At 39.3% G+C, this 25,522-nt stretch overlaps 1 protein-coding gene and 1 long non-coding RNA gene across 3 annotated transcripts in view; one reads left to right on the top strand and one right to left on the bottom strand.

Annotated features, from left to right (window-relative positions):
* The window catches only part of rasgrp3 (RAS guanyl releasing protein 3), a 51,646-nt gene extending 48,224 nt beyond the window's left edge, over positions 1 to 3,422 (bottom strand). For both annotated transcript variants that reach the window (XM_031902401.1, XM_012963796.2), the window contains exon 1: positions 3,325 to 3,422. The gene's annotated coding sequence lies outside the window, so the exon portion shown is untranslated. The remainder of the gene's footprint in view (positions 1 to 3,324) is intronic.
* LOC116410890 lies at positions 1,562 to 24,338 on the top strand. Its single transcript, XR_004222714.1, has 3 exons — positions 1,562 to 1,854; positions 16,831 to 16,990; positions 22,788 to 24,338. It is a non-coding gene; the product is annotated as an uncharacterized LOC116410890 (long non-coding RNA).
* The last annotated feature ends 1,184 nt before the right edge of the window (positions 24,339 to 25,522 follow it).

Raw genomic sequence — 25,522 nt, 5'->3', positions numbered from 1 at the left:
GCCAGGAGTTTAAAAATAAGTACCTACTTGAAGGCCATGGGGTTGGTGAGCAACATGTTGCTGGCTAACCACTGCTTGGGGATCACTGCCTTAGATATAAGCTTTAATTTGTATTGGCAGCTGTAGGTTCTGAGCTGTTTTCTGTGTCACAGACTGGAGTTTTCACTTCATTGCCTGTTCCCTTTTATGAAGGTATTTGATTTCCTGATTAAAAACACCATAGTTTTCGATAAATGGGTTGGAGCGCATGTGGTTTCAGAATTCCCAAGTGAATATACCCTAAGGAATTTGTATTTGTGTTTGTTAATTACATTTGTTGTCTGGCGTGTTGTCTTTTCATTGTATCTTCTTCACCTTTGTATGCAGAGCCATGCAGCTAAGTGATTGCTTTGGGATTTGTGGTTGTATTTTGCCTTCTTCCCACAAATCTTTAATGATATGAGGGAAGAATAGAGAAAAAAAACACAAAACGTTGGCGGATTGTTTCACGAAATGGTGCAAAAATTTGCCATAGAAAAATTGGCTTTTTTTTTTTTTGCTGCACGCAACAATTTTTTTTGACACGAGTCATTTTACACCTTTCACTAATTTTGAGCCTTTTCGTGAAAACTTTGAAAAGATTTGTGAAACAGTCAAAAATTAGTGAAATGCGTAAAATGATGCATGTCAAAAAAATTGTTACACACGTCAAAAAAATGGCGAATTTTTCCACGGCAGATTTTTCCATCCCTTTCACAATTCAGATTCGCCGTCACTACCGGTGAGGCAAGATCTGTACTTGCTACTACTAGCCTTAAATTCTACAAACTCTTCCACAACAGCTGCAACAGGTGGATGTAACACTATTGCTTAACCATATTTTGCTTGGCTGCAAATCCCAGCATACTTTAACAAGGGTTAAATCTTGGCGGTTGCTGAAATCCAACATCATCAGGTTTGTATTCTTAATCATCACGAAATAAAACTTGTCTCCAGCTCTCCAGGGCCAGTGACCCAGTGAAAGCAAAAGAATCCTCTAATGCGAATCCCACCTAATCTTTTTAAATCTGTCTCCATGTTCTTTGTTCCTGCAATTGCAGCTGAAAGTAATGAATGGTACTATTCTAGACCGGAACAAAAGCACTATGTTTTCCCTTGTGGTGTTTGACTACAATGTAATATCCAGAAGCCACAATTTGCACAGTATAATCCTTTGTTTATATAGCAATGGCATATACTTTACAGAGGTTATACGCCACTCACCTCAGTCCCTGCCCCAGTGGAGCATACAATCTAAATCTTATGACATACATAAACTATGGTCAGTTTGAGGGAAATGATATAAGGAATTATTTACATGTAATAAGCAAAGTGAACTTTTGGATGCAAATCCCCTTAATGCAGCATTCTTTCCCATTATTCAAACCTAACTTTCCATGCCCACAGTTGTACTTGATGCTTTAAAGTATGCATTTTTTTCAAATCAGACGCAAGTTGCGGTCAAGATTCTCAGTCTGGATTGCATCATATCCAGCTGTCACACTAGTGTGTAATTCTTGTGGCACGTCTGCTGTGCAATTGAAGCAGCCCACAGTCCAAACCTGGAATTACTGCCACATTTAGGGTGGTGGTAGCTAGCATCAGTAAGCACACTTGTGCTCTATCCATCAGAATAGAGTATATGGAGAGTGAGTCTAGGTGCAAGCACCTTTTGACATTTTCGTCATTTCATTTGTGTCTGCATTCGTTAACAAGCCCTAAACGCCTTCAGATAGTGCCCTGGCTGGAATCTTACCTAGGACCCTAGTGCTGCAAAGGAACAATACTAACCACTGCACCACCATAATAATGCCAAGAACCACTGGTATTTATGAGGTATGGATGAGTTCTTAATCTTAAATAATGTTTTTTTTTATGCCAAATGCTATGCTAAAAACATGACATTTATTGGTTGGTTCCAAACAATTGCACAATGTGCTGTTGAATAGAACTCTTGGCAGAATATCTTTGTAAGATGTTGTTTCAGTTATCAGTGTGGACAATGTGGGGATGCCTTTAAATATTCCAATGATGTAAAGCAACTTTATCTTGCAATTATCTTGCAGTGATACTTTCTTTATACTCAGTATAATGAGGTATAAAGCTGTATCATGACCTATATTCGTAAATAAATGCTGGTGGACACACTCGCATGGGACTGATTTATCATGGGACATAAGTTTAATCTTTATCCCATCTGTATAGGTGCAAGCACCTTTTAACATTTTCGTCATATTATTTGTTTGTGTTCGTTAACAAGCCCTAAATGCCTTCGGATAGTGCCCTGGCTGGGATCTAACTTAGAACCCCAGTGTAGCAATACTAACCACTGCACCACCATAATATCTGTATGACAACAAGGTGAAATAATACTATATGCAGGATTCTGATTGGGGAATGCTCTTGCATCTGTAATTAAGTTTGGGCCACCTACTTTAAAATACCTGTCAGCAGTGGAAAATTGTCTTACCTTGATTAAACTGAATTACAATCAAATACAGCAATACTGGAATTTACGCTAAAATACCATCAAATACCGAAAAGCATTTATTTTAAATTCACTAATCTTCTAAAAATCAATTTTCCCTGATTATTAATACGTGCCCTTCCTTATAAACTGCATTTTACCTTTTTTGTTCAATTGCCTCCCAACCAATTACACAGACTTGCTATTCTGAAAGCTTAGTGCATTGAAATATAGCAGCAGCTGATCTGTTTCCATTCGCAGGCACAATACACATATTTTTGCTTTCATGGTAAGCACAATCATGAGACAGTCCCAAGCATTACAAGCCAGCATCACGATACAAGCCACCACAAAACTCATATGACTTGGCAAGAATGTTCACAGTGTTTGTAGAAGCCTAGAGGTACTGAGAGCATTCCTTCATCATCACCATCATCAGCAGCCGCAGCAGCAGCACAGATCTGACTTTGTAAATTAGTCTCATATTCATTAATCAAGCATTAGCCGTGTCTGTGTAAACAATGACATTACAAAGCATAACGTTCAGCACAAACTTGGTACATGTTGTCTAAAAATAGATACGGATCCTGCTAAAAATATTTCTGTGGTTACAAAACTGCATCTTTCTGCTTTTCTTTTTTTAACTATGCACTAGCCAAGTATGCAGAAATACAGCAAGAATTGGGTAACTTGGAGATCTCACTCCTGTTACATGAAGAACAGGAGTTAACAGTGCTAAGGCAGCATCTCCTTGCTGTACAAATACTCAAAGAATGATTTAAGGATCAGCCTTAAACATCAGGGCTGAGAAGAGAAGAAAATAGGAACTTGTTACTTACTGTGTTTCTCTACAGGGGTATTCCACAAACATCCCCACGCCGTGTGTAGTGGCTAAGTGTCAAAGCATGAAATGAGCAGCTGTTTCCTCTGAGCGAGTGCTCTATCTCACCAAGTCACATGCCCCTCCTCTGATAGACCCAGCGTAGACTTTGCCAGGAGCTCACCATATTAACATTCTTTATTTTCTAATGGGGGGGGGGCTATGTTATAAAAGTCAGAAATTAAGTAAAAATGACATTGCAGATTTTAACTGTGCATAATACATGACTTAGTGCATGCAAAATAACTTTATAAGATGTATTATTGCCTGAACTGTGCACTGGTGCAAACCACAAAAGTCCACTAGGTGAATTTTATTCAATTCCTCCAAAGATTTTTGAACGCAATTTTATATTCATCATCATTTATTTATAAAGAGCCAACAAGTTACACACGTGACAATGATTTATAGCAGAGGTAACAAAGGTATTATAATAAAAGGACATACTGGGGTTGCAGATGAAGATAAGATCAGGGCCCTGATCACAAGAGTTTACTGGGGATCATTTATACAATTTGTGCAGTGCATATTTATTTGTGTATAGTTGTTTTGCATGTTTTTCCCTAAACACTTTTTCCCTAAATGAATAAAGCACCAATTTTCATTTAGTGAATATATATTCTTTTTACTCTACATAAATATTTTTTCCGCCACAAAAGTTGTGGTGGAACTCGGGCACATAGAATCTTGTCCAGCTTTATATGAATATAAACAAAGGCAGGCTGAATATGTTCACTGTGTGAATCATTCTGCACTGTGCAAAGTTTATAAATAAGCCCCACTGAGTGTTTGGGGAATTACGCACCAATAAATAATACAGTGCAACAATATCCTGGAGCTGATTTTTCTGCTAGGTTTATTGGCTAACTGTTATAAAAATAGAACCTACCAGTAGTATTTTCGACTATGCATGTGCTTATAGACCATGGGTAAGTTAGTAAATGTTTTCCTACAGTGACAGAACAGTAACTTGTCACACAGCCCGAGTGAGAGGCAAGAGAACTTTGAGACACAGCGCTACTGTTATTTTCGAAAGATTTTTTTGAGTCAGTACAAAGACCATTGTAATAAATACTGTTTTATTGTTACATGAGACAGAATGAAGAGAGTTCCCTTCCCTATGTGTTACAGTAAAACCCTTTGATTCAGGTGGCACTAGGGTAAAGCAAGCACTGTGCCAAACCTAATCTCATTGCCTTGCTACTAATGTAATACATATGATACTATATTCCATTAAAGGGGTGGTTCACCTTTCAGTTAACTTTAACAAATGGCCAATTCTAAGCAACTTTTCAATTGGTCTTTGCAGCTTTCAAATAGGGGTCACTGCCACAGCAGCCAAAAAAGTATTTCTTTGTGAGATTACATTTGTATAATTATTGTTACTTTTCATAACTTTTTTTTTCTATCCAGGTCCTCTATTATTCATATACCAGTCTCTCATTTAAAGCACTCCCTGGTTGCTAAGGTAATTTGAACCCTAGCCACCACCTGCTGAAACTCCAAACTGGAGAGCTTCTAAAAAAAAGTGAAGCAATTAAAAAAATAAAAATACAAAATGAAGAATATTACTCCCTACATAATACTAAAAGTTAACTCAAAGGTGAACAACCCCTTGTGATTATACACAGTTTAAAGGAAATATATTGTGTGAAAAACAAGAATATACACATGCATTACACTAAGGGGCACATTTACTTACTCACGAACGGGCCAAATGCGTCCGATTGCGTTTTTTTCGTAATGAACGGTATTTGGCAATTTTTCGGAAAATTGTCGCAACTTTTTCGTTGCCTTTCCGAATGTTGCGCAAAATTTGGCGATTTTTTCGTAGCGTTACTACTTGCACGAAAAGTCGCGACTTTTTCGTAGCCTTCGCGCCGAGTACGAAAGATTCAGATTCATTCAAGCTTCAGTATGGTGACTTTTCTTGGGCCAGGTTGGAGCTGCAGAGTGCCATTGAGCCCTATGGGAGACTTTCCTTGGGCCGGGTTGGAGCTGCAGAGTGCCATTGAGCCCTATGGGAGACTTTCCTTGGGCCGGGTTGGAGCTGCAGAGTGCCATTGAGTCCTATGGGAGACTTTCCTTGGGCCGGGTTGGAGCTGCAGAGTGCCATTGAGCCCTATGGGAGACTTTCCTTGGGCCGGGTTGGAGCTGCAGAGTGCCATTGAGCCCTATGGGAGACTTTCCTTGGGCCGGGTTGGAGCTGCAGAGTGCCATTGAGCCCTATGGGAGACTTTCCTTGGGCCGGGTTGGAGCTGCAGAGTGCCATTGAGCCCTATGGGAGACTTTCCTTGGGCCGGGTTGGAGCTGCAGAGTGCCATTGTGCCCTATGGGAGACTTTCCTTGGGCCGGGTTGGAGCTGCAGAGTGTCATTGAGTCCTATGGGAGACTTTCCTTGGGCCAGGTTGGAGCTGCAGAGTGCCATTGAGCCCTATGGGAGACTTTCCTTGGGTCAGGTTGGAGCTGCAGAGTGCCATTGAGCCCTATGGGAGACTTTCCTTGGGCCAGGTTGGAGCTGCAGAGTGCCATTGAGCCCTATGGGAGACTTTCCTTGGGCCAGGTTGGAGCTGCAGAGTGCCATTGATCCCTATGGGAGACTTTCCTTGGGCCAGGTTGGAGCTGCAGAGTGCCATTGATCCCTATGGGAGACTTTCCTTGGGCCAGGTTGGAGCTGCAGAGTGCCATTGATCCCTATGGGAGACTTTCCTTGGTGCCGGGTTGGAGCTGCAGAGTGTCATTGAGCCCTATGGGAGACTTTCCTTGGGCCAGGTTGGAGCTGCAGAGTGCCATTGAGCCCTATGGGAGACTTTCCTTGGGCCAGGTTGGAGCTGCAGGGTGCCATTGAGTCCTATGGGAGGCTTCAAAAATCATGCTAAGTATGAAAGTTTCGCCCGCCGCTTACGAACGCTCAATACGAAAAAGTCGCGACAAGATACGAGCGCATCGTAATGACTACGAAAAACTCGCGTTTTTTCGCGCAAATCGTATTGGTAACGAAAAAGTCGCGACAATTTCCGAAAAGTTGTAAAGGCGCCGAAAAAATCGCAAGAAATACGAAAAAGTTGCAAAATGTTCGTTTTCCAATCTCAATTTTTCCAATTCAGATTCGTGGGTTAGTAAATGTGCCCCTAAATATAGAAGGAATGTGCTTTAAAAAAGTTGTGTTTTGAACTGATTTATTTAGAAAACCCTACTAGCCCTGCCCAACTTTTCCATAAAAGTATTATTTCTTAGTGATATTCTTTTTCAAAATTTCAATGATACTGCTTCTTCCACCCATATTCAGGCGGTACAAAGATTTGCACTCTGGAATATATGCATTTACATGCAAGGTAAGTAGTAAAACATGGGTGAGACATAAGACCCTTTAATTGTGTGCAAAGTGGTGCAACCCTTTGTGCACTCAGTGGACACAACATGCAAAGGCAGTTGTACACTTAATACAAATATAAATACAAATATAATTTTTTCCCACTGTGAAGTGGCATTTGAAGTCCCTTTGCTTTCCATAGTGGGTGTTGCACAGATTGCCTACAAATCAGAGGGCCTGCAAGGAGGGATAGGGGAACGGGGGGTGGGGGCTTGGGGGTGCATTAGCGCAGGTGTAGGGGAGAGGTGGCCGACCGGGTTGCCTAGAGCGCCCGTTCGGCTCGGCCCGCCCCTGTGTGGAGTCAAGTATATCTGTGTGAAAAATACATTTATATTTATTTCTGAAAGTTTAGATGGTATTTATGCACCTTTCTGTCAAACAGAAACAGGCAGATGGAATTCTTAATGCCTTGTCCCTCAGTGCTATTGTAGCCACAACCCACAAATTAGTTCAGGGCACTCCTATAGTCATGCTTTGTGTTTATGGTGTTTAAATGGATGCAGTTTTGTACCTATTTTTACTACTTGAAACTGATAGCGCATTTTTTTCAATGTTGCTGAATTTGAAATGGAATCATTGCTACCATGCCTGGTAACCGTCAGGATATGCAAAGTGCAATTTTCACGTGCAAAGTGCTGTGTTTTTTTCCCACAATGCAGCATTGCTTGTGCACTTGTTCACAAATTGGATGCAAGTTGTAGCCACGATTGCATCACTTATAGGCTAAGTGTTAAAATTGCATTAGTGTATGATTCTTTTTGCCTTGTCTACTGATGCAACCTGCAGTGGGACCTTGGATTACTGCAACATTGAGGGTGGCTGTAGCCCCAGGGCTCCCCAGTGCCAATAGGAGCAAAGAAAGGGAGGAAACTCACAGTGGTGTTCAGCAGTATAGTAATCCCAGCTGTGAGGAGTAGTAGAAATCGTTCAGAGAATGGGCCTTAGCATATCAGTAAAATAAACACAAAATGGAGCACGCAAGGTACTTGCTCCTATCACTTAAGAGCGCCCGCCCTGCCTGCTGTGATGCATGTTGTGCAAGTGCACATACTGACACTTGAGAGCCCTGGACTTGCCTTCAGACTGGACATGGCACTAGTTTTATGGTTTCAATAGTGGGTCCCATCAATAGGTTCTACTGACTTGTACCAAGCAAATCATGCATTAAAGAAGTTATTAATGCTGTGTGTGTGCATTAATCTACCGGGCGTGATATCACCCCCGCTCTGAAAATATTTGCTTCAACTAAAGAGTATTGGTGCATCATGTACAATAGCAGCTACAGTTTAGCACTTACTCTTACATAATGTTTACACTGGCATCCTGGGGGAAAATACTGTATGTGTAAATACTGTGTGTACAAAATAAGCTGTCATTTTACTAACTTTGTAATAGAACTACTTAAGTAAGTGTTTTATTACCTTTTTAATACTACAAGCATTTGTGGCACATCAAGTCAACACTTTATGAATGTGCAAAGCCAACAGCCAAAGGCAACACAAGACAGCAAAATGACTCCATACCAATTCTAATTTGCCATTACAGGTATGTTCATACAAGAGAGCAGCCATCCATCTGGAATCCCAAATCATAGATCCAGCTTGTCAAAATCCTAGGTAGCCCTGGGTAGCTGAATGTTAAGCTTCGGAAATCTATGCAGTGGTACCAAAGCACTTCTTACGCTGAAGGTGTAAGTTAAACTGTCATGAAAGATCCTATAAGTATCCATGTAACCTAACTAAATATAACTAATCTCTGTACATTGAAATGGTATTCTGTATGTCAACAATATTGTCAGCTGCTTTCCCTGCCGGTCATTTTTGTATCAGTGACAATGTGCCAACAAAACTAAATAACACATTTCCAAGTTCCCACCTTTGATGTTTAAGCAAACACTTTAAAATGTTATTTATAGCATTATTGTGATCCAGTTTTAATCAAGGTGATATTCACATGAAGTAGGAAGGAAATAAAAATACCCTTTTTGTTTGTTTGTTTCTAAAATAAAGGAAGAGAAGGCTGAGATAGATAGATATGTGATTTTATGTGTGAAGTTAAAGAATTATATCCTGCTTATAACTCAAATTTATTATCAATACAATTCTCTTCCATTGAAATTAAAGCCTGAGGGCACGTCTGATTCTGTATGCTGATTGTGTACAGGTCAATTGACACTTGTAGATTTGTTTTAAAATTGCATCATTTTCTTGTTTTTAAAAAAGCATTATATTTGCCCAAGCTTAAGGAAGCAGTATATCCCACTTATGGATAGGTACTTCTGTTTGTATTATTATTATTACTAATTCTTTCTCCCAGTGTGTTAATACAATTAGTTTTCAGTCTCAATGTTTATTTGGTGCACAAAACAATCATAGATTTATCCAAAATTCAAAAAAATTAACTATACCAAAAAGACAGAGGTACCTCAGTGCTCCATGGTTCCTAAATTCCTCCCTCCTAACGTGTTTTGCCTCATTGGACACTTTATTAATGTGTTGCTCTGCAATACCTTTTTAATACTACAAGCATTTGTGGCACATCAAGCCAACATTTTATGAATGTGCAAAGCCAGCAGCCAAAGGTAACACTGCAGACACATACTGTAGGTTAAAAAGCAGCAAAATGGCTCCATGTCACTTCTAATTTGCCATTACAGGTATGCTTATACTAGAGAGCAGCCATCCATCTGGAATCCCAAATCATAGATCCAGCTTGTCAAAATCCTAGGTAGGGAGCTGTTCAGCTTCAGACATCTATGCAGTGGTACCAAAGCACTTCTCACGCTGAAGGTGTAAGTAAAACTGTCATGAAAGATCCTATAAGTATCCATGTAACCTAACTAAATATAACTAATCTCTGTACCTTGAAATGGTATTCTGAATGTCAGCAATATTGTCAGCTGCTCTGCCTGCCGGTCATTTTTGTATCAGTGACAATGTGCCAACAAAACTAAATAACACATTTCCAAGTTCCCACAATTGATGTTTAAGCAAACACTTTAAAATGTTATTTATAGCATTATTGTGAACCAGTTTTAAGCAAGGTGATATTCACATGAAGTAGGAAGGAAATAAAAATACCCTTTTTTGTTTGTCTGTTGTTTCTAAAATAAAGGAAGAGAAGGCTGAGCTAGATAGATATAAATAGTGTAATGATTTTATGTAGTGATTATTATTTTATAAGTTAAAGAAGAATTATATGCTGTTTATAACTCAAATTTATTATCAATGCAATTCTCTTCCATTGCAATTGAAGCCTGAGGGCACATCTGATTCTGTATGCCGATTGTGTACAGGTCAATTGACACTTTGTAAATGTGTCTTAAATTCTCATCTTTTCCTTGTTTTTAAAAAAAAAAAAAAAAGCATTATATTTTCCAAAGCTTAAATAAGCTGAATATCTCTGTATATCTATGGGTAGGTACTTTCTATTCCTTTCTCCTAGTGTGTTAATACAATTAGTAGTCAGTCTCAGATATGAAATATTTATTTGGTGCACTAAACAATTAAAAAATTAACTATAAAAAAAATACAGAGGTACCTCAGTGCTTCATGGTCCTTGATTTCTTCCCTCCTAACACGTTTTCGCGTCATTGGAAACTTTATTCGAGTGTTTCTCTGCAATACTATCTACAAAATCAGTCTTTCCAAGTAAAAGAATGGAACTCCCATGTATGAAAGATCGTTACTAGATGGTTAAATTTAAGCTCAGGGCTATTTATTACAAAGCGGCCACTGGAGAGCTCTGTTTATGGTGCCCCAAGGGCCAAGCATTGCATGTTCCATCTGAATAAGGAATAATTTGCAATTGACAGGGCAGGGTCTAAGGTGCCAAAAACAGCCCAAGCTGTCATTTTTTTTTTACTTTGCACCCTGCCCAACATGAGCCTTTATACTTCCCTCATATCTAATTTTTCTGATTAAAATTAAAATACAATGAACTTATTACTAAATTCAGTATAGCTTGGATAACAGATCTTTAGCATTTTTTAGGTATCTTTTTGCACCTCTGCGGTCATGCCTTAGAAGTCATGTCCTGAGTTTCACTGTATATTATAATCAACCTCTTTAATTCCTTTCAAGTTTGCATTTACAAAAGTAGTAAAAAAAACCCAAACACTTTTTAATGGTTTGCACTTTGCTGTACACATATACAGTATATATATAGCTTATCAGTTCAGCACAGACCTGGCAACTCTGCATTCATGTCTCCTTTACAAGCTGCACTGCCTTTGTTGGATTGTGATTGCATTAATGGCGCATCTGAGAGATTCGGGTTTGGTTTACAAATCATCTCTGTCCTGTGCTGCTGCTGATAACTAGTACTAACATAGCTGTTCCTTTATGTACATTTAGTGACAGGAAAGAATGTATAAACCCATGCTGATTCCATTCAACACCACAGGTTTTACATATATGTGTGTATTTTACTTACAAACATGACTTTTATTAACAAAAACTTGCATTGAAATGAGGCCTATCAAGGCCATAATGCTGACGTCATTGGAAATGAATAGTAAATAGTAAAATCTAATTCGGAGAGAACAGGACTATATACATGTAATATTGTACTGACCTATTCAGCCAACAAAATCTGATCATGTATTGTGTAATTGCGTTTACTTATCCAACATTTCTAGAGCCAGCAGCCAATGTGCCACATTGGCATGGTATAGAATCTAAAGATCTAAAGATCAAAGAGACAACCAGAAATTTAGTCCTGGCTCACTATGATCCTTTACAGCCAGCAAAGTAGATTCTATGATTTACAGGCCTAGTGGGATTAACCCACCTTTGCTTGTTGTAAAAGTAACTGAAAATCATCATCTTTCAGGGAACCAAATAGTGGTGATATCTTACCAAGCCATAGCATTCCCTGACCACACTTTGTTTTTGTTGTATCTTATGGCTCTATGGCAGTGATTCCCAACTGCGGAGTTGTCTCCTCTATGGGATCCAGAACCTTAGATAGGGGTGCAGCGTGAAGGACAGTTAAGGTGAGGGGTTGACATATTATGGTGCTATAGCAATGTTTTAATATCTATGGGGGGGCTTTAGTCATATATTAGACTTGGACCAAAAATGACTACAAAAACACAAACTTTGAGACCAAATTTTGATTGGCCAGAAGTTTCGGTGGCAAAAATAGACATTATGTAGACATTATGTGAATACTTCAGACAGCATCAACAAGAATGAATTATAAGGAAACGGTGAATTATTATGAATCTGTTATGTGTGGTGGGGTGACCAGTGGGAACCAACACCTGGGGCCCATTTATCAAAGTACGATTACGAATAAAAAAAAAAAGTATTTTTTCTAAGTTTTTGTACTGTGTGTATTTTCACGGATTTTTTCTCTTATTTATGCTACTTTTTTGTACTGTGCACCAAAAATTACACAACAAAATCATATTGTTGCAACGAGTACAAAAGTTTCGGATTCATTCAAGCTTTTTTATCGTGACTTTCCTTGGGTCAGGTTGGAGCTGCAGAGTGCCATTGAGCCCTATGGGAGACTTTCCTTGGGCCAGGTTGGAGCTGCAGAGTGCCATTGAGCCCTATGGGAGACTTTCCTTGGGCCGGGTTGGAGCTGCAGAGTGCCATTGAGCCCTATGGGAGACTTTCCTTGGGGCAGGTTGGAGCTGCAGAGTGCCATTGAGCCCTATGGGAGACTTTCCTTGGGCCAGGTTGGAGCTGCAGAGTGCCATTGATCCCTATGGGAGACTTTCCTTGGGCCGGGTTGGAGCTGCAGAGTGCCATTGAGCCCTGGCCATCACCTGTTAATGCATATGGTAGAACAGGCAGGGCACATAGTTGTTGCAGCCAAGAAGGGACAGGATTACATAGGGGCTTTTTTTTTTTTTAAAGTACTTAAAAGCAAAGTTTTTCATTTGAGGAAGAAAAGTTTGTTTATATCCTTGTCACTTCTTGTTTTGCGGAATTCTCTGGCTCTAAAATAGCATGACTCAAAGAGACCTTTCCCCCGCAGCCAGTTAAATCTGCATATCTGTAAAAATTCCACTGAATTTGTTATTAGTTCCTTCTTGTGCTTATACATTAGGTTCGCACTAATGCTAGGTGCTAATTATAATTACTGGTATGGGACCTGTTATCCAGAATGCTCGGGACCTGGGTTTTCCGGATAAGGGATCTTTCTGTAATTTAGATATCCATAAATTACGTCGGCTAAAAAAACATTTAAAAATTGAATAGGCTTGTTTTGTCTCCAATAAGGATTAATTATATCTTAGTTGGGATCAAGTACAAGGTACTGTTTTATTATTACAAAGAAAACGGAAATCATTTTTGAAAATTAGAATTATTTGCTTAGAATGAAATTTATGGGAGATGGTCCTTCCGTAATTCGGAACTTTCTGGATAATGGGTTTCCAGATAAGAGATCCCATACCTGTATTACAAAATGAAATAAAACATCACCACCTATAGATCTTATGCAGATATTTATTGAGATATAATTGGGTTTATTTACTCCCTACAAGTGCAAAAAAAATGAGCTAAAAATATTTTTTTTCCTATAATGCATCCTTATCCCAAAATTCCAGCGTCATTGTGTTCACAGTGGGGGGATGTGCTTGTGGCAAATGTGCTGCTCCTATGGAAGTTGCATGCAATTTGCCAAAATGAACGCATCTGTGTTTTGTCACAAATCAGAAACAATTGCTCAGTAGTTCATCTGGTGTCATTTTCAGTGTTTAGTGTGTGAATGATGTTTTCGGACAATTATTTAGGTGCAAGGGTGCTGCCCCTATTGAATTGGGAGTAATAGGAACCTGGAAGCTGCTGGGTGGTCAGAAGGTGGCAGTAGTTCTAGGGTTCCCCTGCATCAGTAGGTGCAGCAGCACTCAATTACAAACAGAAGGCAGGAAAAACTCAGTGACACTTAGGGGCATATTTATCACACTGTATAAGCCAACATCACTTGTGAAGATGCCCATAGCAACCAATCAGCAATTAGAATTTAACTTGTCACTTACAAGTTAGAAAACAAAAGCAAAGATCTCATTGTTCCCTATGGGCAACATCAAGGGTGATATTGGCTTACACACATAATAAATGTGTCATCAAGTGCAAGGAGCACATTTTGACACACAGATGGGCCAATTCAGCTGGGTGCCCTAGGCGACGAAGCCGGCCACCTCGCCCCCCCACCACTGCTTCCCTGTTCTCCCTCCCGCACACGTGCACAAATGCAAGCATGCGTGTCATTGAGGAAGGAGCGCAGCACTAAAGCATGCTGAGGGGGGAGCAATCAGGGAATCAGCGGTGGAGTTAAGAGATCCCAGACTAGGGGTTGGCAACAGATACCTGCCTAGCGCCCCCTCACTGTTGCGCCCTGGGCAGGTGCCTATGCTGCCTACCCCTAGTTCCAGCCCTGTTCTGACATGAGTACCTGTAATTAACTGTTTTACGTGCAACTGACTGCAGGTTCCCATTTCCACATAATACATCCCATAACAGTATAAAGTTAACATACATAAGCATGAATATTGCATTATCGTTTTTCTTCCCCTCCAGTAAGATTTCTGTAACTGGGAGGCTGTTAGTACAAGAAAGTGTGCACTGCAAGTATATATAGAAAAAAGGTACACATTTCTACAGTACATTATGTACATTATGTATTTTGTATATGTCTTGGAATTATAAGTAAAATACAGTTATAAAATAAATAAAAAGCATTTGCTTAGTTTCACTCTATTTCTGTTCTTATTGTGTGTAATAATTTTGGCACTTATTTATAAATGCTGGGCAAATTTACACCTGGGCAGTAGCTCATGGCAACCAATCAGATGTTTGCTTTCAACCTGCAGCTGGCTTAAACTGGCTAATTACTGATTGGTCGCTATGGGTTACTACCCAGGGGCAAATTTGCCCAGTTTTTATAAAGAAACACCCAATATTTTCCAATATTCATCCTGCACACTTCGTTCAACTGCAGCTGCACTATCAGCCTTTTTTGTTTGTCAAATTTTCCACTCCATTAAAGGGGACATGTAAGTGCTCATTTGCAAGCACAAGTTTTACCATTTTGAATGCAATTTGCCATATTCTTTTTACCAACCATGCATTATGCATCCCTACGATTCCAGCATGATTTAAGATCAAAGGGGCAGTTGTGGCCAATGAATCAAAATGTGCACAGTTGGACATTTGTGTCTGTTCTGGTGTATTGCGTTAGAATGATGTGTACACACGCACAAGCCTGCTCATTGATGCTTTCTGCAGTCACAGGTCTTCCATTACCATTAACATAAAAGATTATGTACCAGCCCAAGGCAACCACAGCCCTTTCGCAGGGAAGATCTGTGCCTACAAAGATGCCCCAGTAGCTCCCTATCTTCTTTTCTGCTGATTCCCTGCACATGCTCTGTCCTGCCATCACTTACTGAGCTTAGGGGCCAACTCACAATGTACTATATATATATATATGTAGAATATATATGTCACAATACAAATTCAAAATTTCTATACAATTCAAATTCTCATTACATGGCAGCTTGGAAACCAGTGCAATTTGCATCATCAGCTCATATGTCACATGGACCTTATTTTCTACATGATAATTTGCAATCACCCCTACATAGTTACATAGTTACATAGGGTTGAAAAAAGACCATTGTCCATCAAGTTCAACCCATCCGAGTAAACCCAGCACACAACCTATACTAACCAATCTATACACTCACATACATAAAGTATATAAACAACCAGTAATACTAACTGTAGATATTAGTATCACAATAGCCTTGGATATTCTGATTGATCAAGAACTCATCCAGGCCCCTCTTAAAGGCATTAACAGAGTCTGCCATTACCACATCTCTAGGAAGGGCATTCCCCCAACCTCACTGCCCTCACCGTGAAAAACCACCTACGCTGCTTCAAATGGAAGCTCCATTCCTCTAATCTATAGGGGTGACCTCTGGTGCATTGATTGTTTTTATGGGAAAAAGAACATCCCCCAACTGCCAAAAATCCCTTCTAATGTACTTGAACAGAGTAATCATGTCCCCTCGCAAGCGCCTCTTTTCCAGAGAAAACAACCCCAACCTCGACAGTCTAACCTCATAGTTTAACTCTTCCATCCCCTTAACCAGTTTAGTTGCAGTCTCTGCACTCTCTCCAGCTCATTAATATCCTTCTTAAGGACTGAAGCCCAAAACTGCACTGCATACTCAAGGTGAGGCCTTACCAGGGACCTATAAAGGGGCAAAAATATGTTTTCATCCCTTGAGTCAATGCCCTTTTTTATACAAGACAGCACTTTATTTGCTTTAGTAGCCACAGAATGACACTGCCTAGAATTAGACAACTTGTGATCTACAAAAACCCCTAGATCCTTCTCCATTAAGGATACCCCCAACACACTACCATTCAGTAAGCTTAGCTTCTCAACAGCTGCCCAGAGCACACTGAGCATGTGTGTGTCACTGACACTCCTAACAAAATCCAAGATGGTGAATCCCTGTGCAGTATATAAAACACAGCATTTCTGCCCCTATTTATTTTTAGGGATTAGTTCTTCTCTAAGACATATGCAAACTAAGGTTTGAGCCAAGACTGCAAGGCATAATGTTTAAACAGTTGATGTATTTTGAAATGTGATCTGAAATCACATGTGAGTCACTAAGGGAAAATATGAACATTGTAAGTGATTCTTCCAACCGTTGATTCATTCCCTCTGGCTAAGAAAAATATAGAGAAAGTCTGTCACTTCAGGCAGGCACTGACAGAATCCAGTCTACTGTATATGTCACTCCCTTTCCTGCCTGACAATAGTGGCTTTCAAATTACAGATAACAATTAGAAAACTTGGCAAACAGTTTATCAGGCCTCAGTTACTGGCGAGTCATTCATTTGCCTATAAATATGTCTTGCCTAATTCACTTACAACTCTCACTAAAAGCTATAAACATATTTAGCAAAAGAAATGTAAAACTCTTGAAAAACACACAGGGCAATAATTAACATGTCTAAAGTCTCCTGTAAAAAACTATTAGTGTGTTGTGGATGAAGTAGCTTAGTCAGCTATGTGATTTTTATTTTATGTGTTTTTTTTCTTTTATTCCAGAATTAAGTTACAACCCCAACTGGAGATTTAAAGAAATGTCTAAAAACTGAAAAAAACACAACTGAAAAAAGTTTTGAAGATTGTTATTGAAGGGGCCCAGCTGGAGTACCAAGGGCCAGATATGTCCACCATGCAGTGGCCCCCAAAATGCTATGGACAGGTATGGGATCCCTTATCCAGTAACCCAAAATCCTGAAATCTACAAATAACAGGAAGGCCACCCCCCTCAGAGTCCAATATAAGCAATCATTTTTTGAAAACATGATTTCCTTTTTCTCTGTAATAATAAAACAGCACCTTGTACCTGATCCCAACCAAGCAGCATGAATCCATACTGGTGGCAAAACATTCAAACTGGGTTTATTTCTCCCAGGAGCAATTCTATCCCTTGAGCCGCCTTGAAGTGGCTCCTGCGATACAGTTCCGACCTCACCCCCCAGCACTTACCTTTCCTGCACTTGATGGGATCCAGGCGATAGTGCTGAGAGTGCAATTGGACTCTCTGCGCTAATAGAGCCAAATTTCTTTTTTACAAATTTGTTTCAGAAAGTTACAAGGCGTAGCTTTTAGGAACCCCTGGTAACTTGTTTGGGGCGATTATCTCAACTCATGTCAACAGTGCCCCTTATTGTTCCATTGTTTTTAGTAGACAAAGGGGCTATTATTAGGGCTGTGATAGACAGGGAGATTAGTCGCGGGTGACTAATCTCCCCGAAATGCCATCCCACTGGCTAGAATGTAAATCACCAGTGGATGGCATATGCGGCGCGGTGATTTCCCCGAAATCTGCAAAGTTGCCTTTAGAGGAAACTTCGGCAATTTCGGCACCGCATATGCCATCCCACCGGCGATTTACATTCTAGCCGGTGGGATGGCATTTTGGGGAGATTAGTTGCCCGCGACAAGGGAGATTTGTTGCGTGGCGACTAATCTCCCCGTCTACCATGGCCCTTATGCTGTGTAAAAAACAGCAATAAAATTTGCCACACATCATCAAGCTTCACTGCTTAAAAAAAGGCATAATTTTTTTAAGCAGTTTTTTCTCACACCAGAACTTATGTAAAATTACGGCATAAAACCTGGTGTTCAGATATTTGCCATTTATTTTGCACAACTTTTTACACTGTATTTTCACAAACTTTCATTTTACACAGCATAATAAATAGGCCCCTTAAAGTTTGGGATTAAAATGATAGAATAGGGGGTATGTAACCTGTTATCCGGAAACCCTTTATCCAGAAAACCTCAAATTACAGAAAGGCTATCTTCCAAAGACGGTAAAAACTAAGTAAGCTTTATCAGAAAGGTCTATGTAAATACAGCCATAAGCACTCACATAAACACTGAACTGACTTCTCTGTCAAAAGATTTGTTGTGTCTGTTTTCCTCTGCCAGAGACATGCAGCTCTCTCCTCTCTGCTGCTCTCCCTCCCTCAAGAATGCTAAGAACTCACCCCCCCCCCCTTAGGAATGTGGATCTGAGCCAATCAGCAGGAAGCTTCCTCATGGTCTTACTAACTGCGCATGTACGCTGGTCTGGGTGTCTGTGCAGGAGTGAGGCATTAGGGGAACTTTCTTTACACAGCTCAGCGTTTTTTCTTACTGATTGGCTTCTGATCATCTGAACAGGAGAAATATGGGGAGACTTAAGGGCACTATTGAGGGAACTGAAGGTATGCCTGCAGCTTGGGATTAACTCTTTATTAGCCTTTCCTTCTCCTTTAAGGTATGGAGGTCCAAATTACAGAAAGATCCATTATCCAAAAACTCCCGGTCCTTAGTACTCAGAATAATAGATCCTATACCTGTATATACCCTATACGAATTAGGAAACAGATGGACCATACTGCTCTACATAATGCTATAAAGTAAATTAACCTCTGTGATACATCAGTTAATCAGTTATGGATGTTTAATACATCAGTTGAACATACAATTTATTACTTAATGTATTATAGATAGCAATCTAATCTTCCCTGCTGCAAGCAACTCATACATGCTTTGTCCCAGACAGGCAGACAAATGGAGCAATCGATATTACTACAACAAAAATGTTTAGATGAGCAAAATAGGTCAGATAGAAAGTTAATAGTGAAACAGGTTTAAGATACAGCACTACAGTTTGGTTTATATTTTAGTGACAGTTACCCTTTAATAAATACCACATGGAAGGTAAAGTGAGTGATATTTCTTAAACTGATGTGGTTTGCAATCAGAAATTACCTTTGACTGAAGAAGCAAGAACAGAGGGCTGTCTCTTGGGGAAAGCTTAATATGCTCATAAATAAGTATATGGTTGAGAGGACTGCATATTAATTGATTTTACATACACATTGATGGATTGACAATAAGGGACTCAGGATATGCATCTTGTAGTAATCAAATAGAAAAGCATTAGTGGAATGCTTGTTGACACAGCAGGACATCACTATGCCAGAGATTTGTGGTTGGTTTCTGTTTGACTTTATTAATAACTGTAAATATGTATGTATATTTTATTAATCAAGCTTGTGCACATTATTATTGTACAGTAATAGTACAGATGGGGAACATTGCAATAAACAAATATAAACAGTTGAAGTGGCCATACATGTTAAGAGCTGCTCGTTTGGTGACCTCGCCAAATGAATGGATCTTTCTCTCGATATGCCCCCCTAACGTGGGTGATATTGGACTAATTCAGTCATTTGACCATTTTCAAATGGTTGGAATAAAATGTCAGGTATAGGAGCTGTTGGAGCAAGGACTGCATCAATAGGCCCATGCGATCCCTGAGGGGAAAATCAAACCTGCCTGATCAACATCTGCTTTTTGGCCATATATTGGTTGAGTAGGCCTGTTAGGTGTCCCCATACAGATAAGCTACTGAATCAGTTAGACTGATCAGTCAGCAGCTGTGTATGGTCACCTTTACTGTACACTTATTAATTACCATTTGTTCAGACACAGGCGCAGGTGGATAACTTACAGGCACAAATAGGAGGGTAATTAGTGTTGCTATTCACTATTGTGGGCAAGTGTCAATACTGTGCATTTAACAGTTAAGGTGGCCATACACGGGCATATTTAAGCTGCTGATTTGGGTCCTTTAGGCTAATTGGGCAGCTAATTTGGCCATATATAGGGCCCTCTGCCAATCAATATCTGGCGAAAATTTACTTTTACATTACTTTTACATTAAGAAAAAGTAATACATTGTATGTTAAACTGATTTATTAATCACCCATAACTGATGCATTATACATTTTACACAGTATGATCACTATATATATATATATATACTGTATAGTATATTTACAATCAATCCCTATTTTGTTTAAAAGTAAGGGGATTGCCTAGTAGCTTAGTGCACAGAATATCTTAATGTCCTATATATATTCATAATAGGTGAGTGCAGAGGATCTCTTGTTTCTGTTTATATGAATTTTGTGGTTACAGCCACATTGCAAACCACCCCCATCCTTAATGGTTTAAAATGTAGTGCTGAGTACAACCATTTTTTGCTATAGCACAGTGCAAGGCTGGTTCCAGCCCCCTAAAGAGTCCAGAACAAATAGGATAGGGCACAGGTAGACAACTGGGTTTGCACACTTGTTGGTATATGAACACATGGCCTATGCATTAAACCTTTAAAGCGGGTTATTCTATTCTACAACAGGGACACCTGACTTTAAAAGGGTTAACCACTATAACTGAACATTCATAAGCAACATATCTTTAATTAAAATTCTGTCAACAGAATTAGATTTCTCAGGGTATATTTTATGTATCTGCCTAAGGCTACCAAGGCTTAAGAATGTAACAAGGGTGAGCCCACACCTTCACTTTGTCTTTGTACCATATTTCCCTCACCTTTGTCCCTGTATTTCACTGTGTAATCATAATTAGATGTACTCAAATTCTGAGGCTGGTCCCACAAGGGACAAAGAGATAGTATAGGGAAAGAAAAATAATATCATTATTGACTTACTTTAGTCTTTGTGTTTGGAAGCTTCAAAGTCCATTTTACCTCTACCTTGTTATTCTGCAGAGTGAAACCAGCACCATATATTATTCATTATTGTCTACTACACGATTGCAGGGATTTCACTTATCCTATGTGACAACTGCAAGATCCGAGGCAAATGAAAATGTCTGCAGTTGAATCAGTTAAATCAGATATTTATTGTGTCACAACTAGTCAATTAGTTTATCTTTAGAAAAGTTTATACAAATATTATATATTTAAAAGCAGAGAATAGCAAAGGGGCAGAAAGACAATGATCTCAAAAGCTATTACCTTTACAAATACATTTAATATCTGTAATGAATGTATATTAGAATGTTGCTTAGCATTATATATATATTACATTTCATTAAGCCAGGGATGTCCACACTTTGCTATTGTATTTAATCTGAATTATAGGAAATGCTCAGAGGGGTAACCTAGAGTGAATAGAGTTGTTTGTGGCAATGCTGGGCAGCTGTAATCACCAGCATATATACTGGTAAATCCTTATTTTCCGTTTGGAGATCCTTCAACCACTGTAAGGCTGATGCCACACGTGGCGTTTTTACGCTGCGTTTTTTCTCAGCCTCAAAACGCCGCACAAGCCACACAGCCCCAGCCTAGTAATGGTGACGTAGCAAATCCCGTTTCCATGGTGCTAATAGCGCCACATATTTCTGCTAGGTCTGGCAGCTGCCTTTGTGTATACATAGGAATAGCTTGCTGTGCAAATACTGGCGTATTTCGGCCAACGCTTGAAAAATCCGTGCTAAGGCGTTTTCTAGCGTATTTCCGCATTGTGTGGTTTGCTTCGAGTCTTTTCAAGTTATTTCTATGGATGATGATATCGGGCGTTTTTCAGCCGCTGAAAAAATTAGAAAATACGCAGCGTTAAAAACGCCACGTGTGGCATCAGCCTAAGACAACTTGGCTTTCATAGCAGGTGTAACAATTCTCTCACAGATGCTTACATATTAATGCTTATAAATGTACCAAGGTGGAGATTCCAATATACCCTTGCTGGCAGATTTTCCTATAAATGCCTTTAATTCCAGGCTATTATGTAGTTGTTCTTTTTATGCACTGCAAAAATAATAAAAATAATTGGATCTACAACTTTAAGTCAAATGTTTCAGATTGCGGTGCAGTTAATTTGAGATCTGTATAGTAACCTGTAACTGTAAATGCTAAGTTTATTTCAAACCAGTGTGCACAATCCTGACTGAAACCCAACTTTATAGCTCACTATTGTGCTGGATATCTCTGTTTGCAATGGTTTATAAATAACCTGGCTTGATGTTTAGAACAATATTTACTGCAAGGAGTTTATTTATAGCTCTTGGCATCCATATCACATGACATAGCATGAATAGTAAGTATCTGGAACATCTCACATTTTTCATTGGGGTTATGCAAACACAAATTCAACACTGAGTTCACACATTAAACAGAGGAACCATCCTGTTTCAAATGTAATTAGTAACGTATTATGTATAGGTCCAGAACAGTTGCCTGCGGAATTTCTGTACCAATGCAAAATAAATGCACAGGTATAGGGCTTCAAATTATGGGAATCGCCCATAGACTCCATTTTAATCAAATAATTTACATTTTTAAAAGTAATTTCCTTTTTCTCTGTAATAATAAAACAGTACCTTGTACTTGATCCTAAGAATTAATTAATTCTCAGTGGAGGCCAAACAATCTTATTGGGTTTATTTAATGATTAAATTATTTTTTAGAAGATAAAGTATGGAGATCCAAATTATGGAAAGATGCCTTATCCGTAAAACCCCAGGTCCCGAGCATTCTGGATAACAGGTTCCATACCTGTATTTTATTCTTTACTATTAAGGCTGTTTGGGTGGTGTACTGGGTCACAGCCAGCATTATAACATGTTGCTTGACCTTTTGGTGCTATTATAAATGACTTATTGGGTTTTTTTGTCTTTTATTTTTTAACTTGCAGTTAAAATAACCCAGGAAAAGGCCATGGGTAGGACACTTTGAGTTGTCTCCTCTTCACTTGGGAAAATAGATATCCCTCTTGTCCCAGGTATGAGTTTAAATGACATAAGGAAGATGCCCTCAAAAACCAAGGCAGTATTTAGCTCCAGTGCCACCCTAGGCACCGCACCTATCTGTGCCCCTACATTGCAGAAGTGATGTCACGCGTACAGGTAAGCATGACATCACTCACCAGCTCTGTGGATCACCTTGGGAACCCTCCCTCCCCCCCACTCCACTGCCCGTATTTGCCCAGGTAGTACCTTGTGCTTTTTTTTGGGGTGCACTTTTTCCACTGATGAAGAGGGCGAGAAGCCATTGAAACATTTGGTCTGTATGTGCACTCTGCAATAAACAAGTTGGAGGTATTTTTTACACCAGCTAAAATCGTTTTGCGTGCCTTTCCTCTCCTTTTTCTTTTGCTATACACACTTTGGAGCCAGGTGCACCTGAAGGATTTGCACCAACAGACAATTAATTGAATTTAACAAAGGGGAACAGCGAGTGTATGGACTTTCATTGTTTGCTACAGGTAGTACCTTGCGGAGGCATGCAAAGTATGCATTGATTTACCAAAGTATGTGATATGAATATGCATATACACACATTTACACAGACATACATGCATTTACAAGTCGCAGAATGTGCGTGGATGGGGGCAGGGGGGCTGTAAGCGGAAGCACTGACAGCAGACATGTGGACGATCATGTCTGCTGTTAGAAATGGGTCGGGGGCAAAAGCCGCCAATGCAGAGAGAAAACCTTTACCGCAAAGAATGTAGGTACTACTTTCTTGGTAAGTAAACCCTCTCCTGTAGTTTCCACGTTCTTGACAGGTAAGGGGTTAAAGAGAAGCTTTAGCGAAAATGCCAATTTAATGTGAGCTTCATCTCATGGGAAAAATCAACATTATAAACACAATCAGATACAAATGATGCACTATTTCCACATACAATGAAACAAGTTATTCTTCACTATCCCTTTCTCAACAACTTGTCTCTCTACATTCAGCTTTCGTTATTTTGAAAGACACTTTGCAAAATAGGCAAAGAAAGATAATTTTTTTTTCTAGTTCCCCTTTAAATGTATCTGTGCTTTCTAGTTTAGTCAGTGAGACTGTAGGGCTTTGTTCTAAGCACTGAAAGGTATAGGCCCTGAACCTTTAGAGGTGTTCCAACCAAATCTCTTAAGATATTCTGCCATATATTGGTTGAGTTAATGTACTCCATTGCACACATTATTATGAATAAGAAATCTTAAAGCGGTCGGTAAGTTTTTAGTATGATGTACGAGTGACATTTTGAGACACTTTACTATTGGTCTTCATTTTTTTTATTCATAGTTTTTTAGGTATTTCATGTTCAGTTCAGCAGCTCTCCAGTTTGGAGTTTCAGCAGCTATTTCGTTACTAGGGTCCAAGTTGCCTTAGCGATAATGTATAATTTACCAATAACAGTAAAACTGCAGCCTCACAGAGCAACTGTTTTTTTTTCACTTCTGGGGCCAGTGACCCCCATTTGAAAGCTGCAAAGAAGAGTTAGAAGAAGAAGGCAAATAATTTAAAAACACTTAAAAAAAAAAATAATGAAGACCAATTGGAAAGTTGATTAGAAATGGCCATTATAAAACATACTAATGGTTAAGTGAAAGGTGAACCACCCTTTTAACTTTATTTATAAAATGAACTGCTTTTTCTTTCCATGTACTGACTCGCAGTATCACAGAGGTCAAAAAGTTTACGCAATGCTGGGAACTAAAATAGACTGAAAAGGGGACACAATGGCTTTTACAATGACAGGAAATTTATTGACGATGTTGTCTCTAAAGATGCGGGAGCAGATGTTAAAATGCCAAATAGTAAGAAGATCAGATGTGGATCAGTGGTGATCTCCAGCATATTTCTCAAAGATTTTCGTTTTGCTGTTTTTATGTATTTGTGGCCCAGTTGACGTACAAACTGTGACTGTAAGAGTGTATCTTTACAGGGCAGGAATGATGGTGTTAGTCTGTGCTTTTGCATTTCCATTCCCAAGCTAATGCAAATACATCTGATGTTTGAATGTAAGCTAACATGGTGTTGTTTTCTCTACTTAATCTCTGGTTTTAATGATCAGCTGAAGCGATTAACAAGCAGAAGGAATTGTGGGAAAGACCTGCAGGTAAACAAAAATATTCAGGCTCAGAATATTTGTATAAGGAAGCACACACATAGATGTCCCAAATCCTCCCACTGGAAAAAAAACAAGAATGTATTTAAGTATGTTATGTATGTTAGTAATGGCAACCTATCATTTGTTGATGGAATGTTTTAAAGGAAAACTAAAGCTAAAACTAAAGAAGTAGGTTAGAAGGCAACCACAGCCCTTTAGCAGGAAGATCTGTGCCCCTAAAGAGGCCCCAGTAGCTCCCATCTTCTTATCTGCTGATTCACTGCACATTCTCTGTGCTGAGTTACTGAGCTTAGGGACTGATGCACAATATACTGTATATATAGAATATAAATGTCATGATGTATGGCAGATAAGTAATTTATTCATGTTCACATTATATGGCAGCTATGAAACCAGTGCAATTAGTATCATAATTTAATAATCATCCCTGTATCATCAGCTTATATGACAGGCCAACCTCATTTTCTGCTGGATAATTTGCGACATGCCCTAAGGTTCGCTTCTCTACAGCTGCCCAGAGCCCACTG

This window comes from Xenopus tropicalis, chromosome 5 (assembly GCF_000004195.4).
Source record: "Xenopus tropicalis strain Nigerian chromosome 5, UCB_Xtro_10.0, whole genome shotgun sequence".
NCBI classification, from domain to species: Eukaryota; Metazoa; Chordata; class Amphibia; order Anura; family Pipidae; genus Xenopus; species Xenopus tropicalis.
The sequence above is the reverse complement of the archived record's forward strand: the minus strand, read 5'-3'. Positions and strand labels throughout refer to the sequence as shown.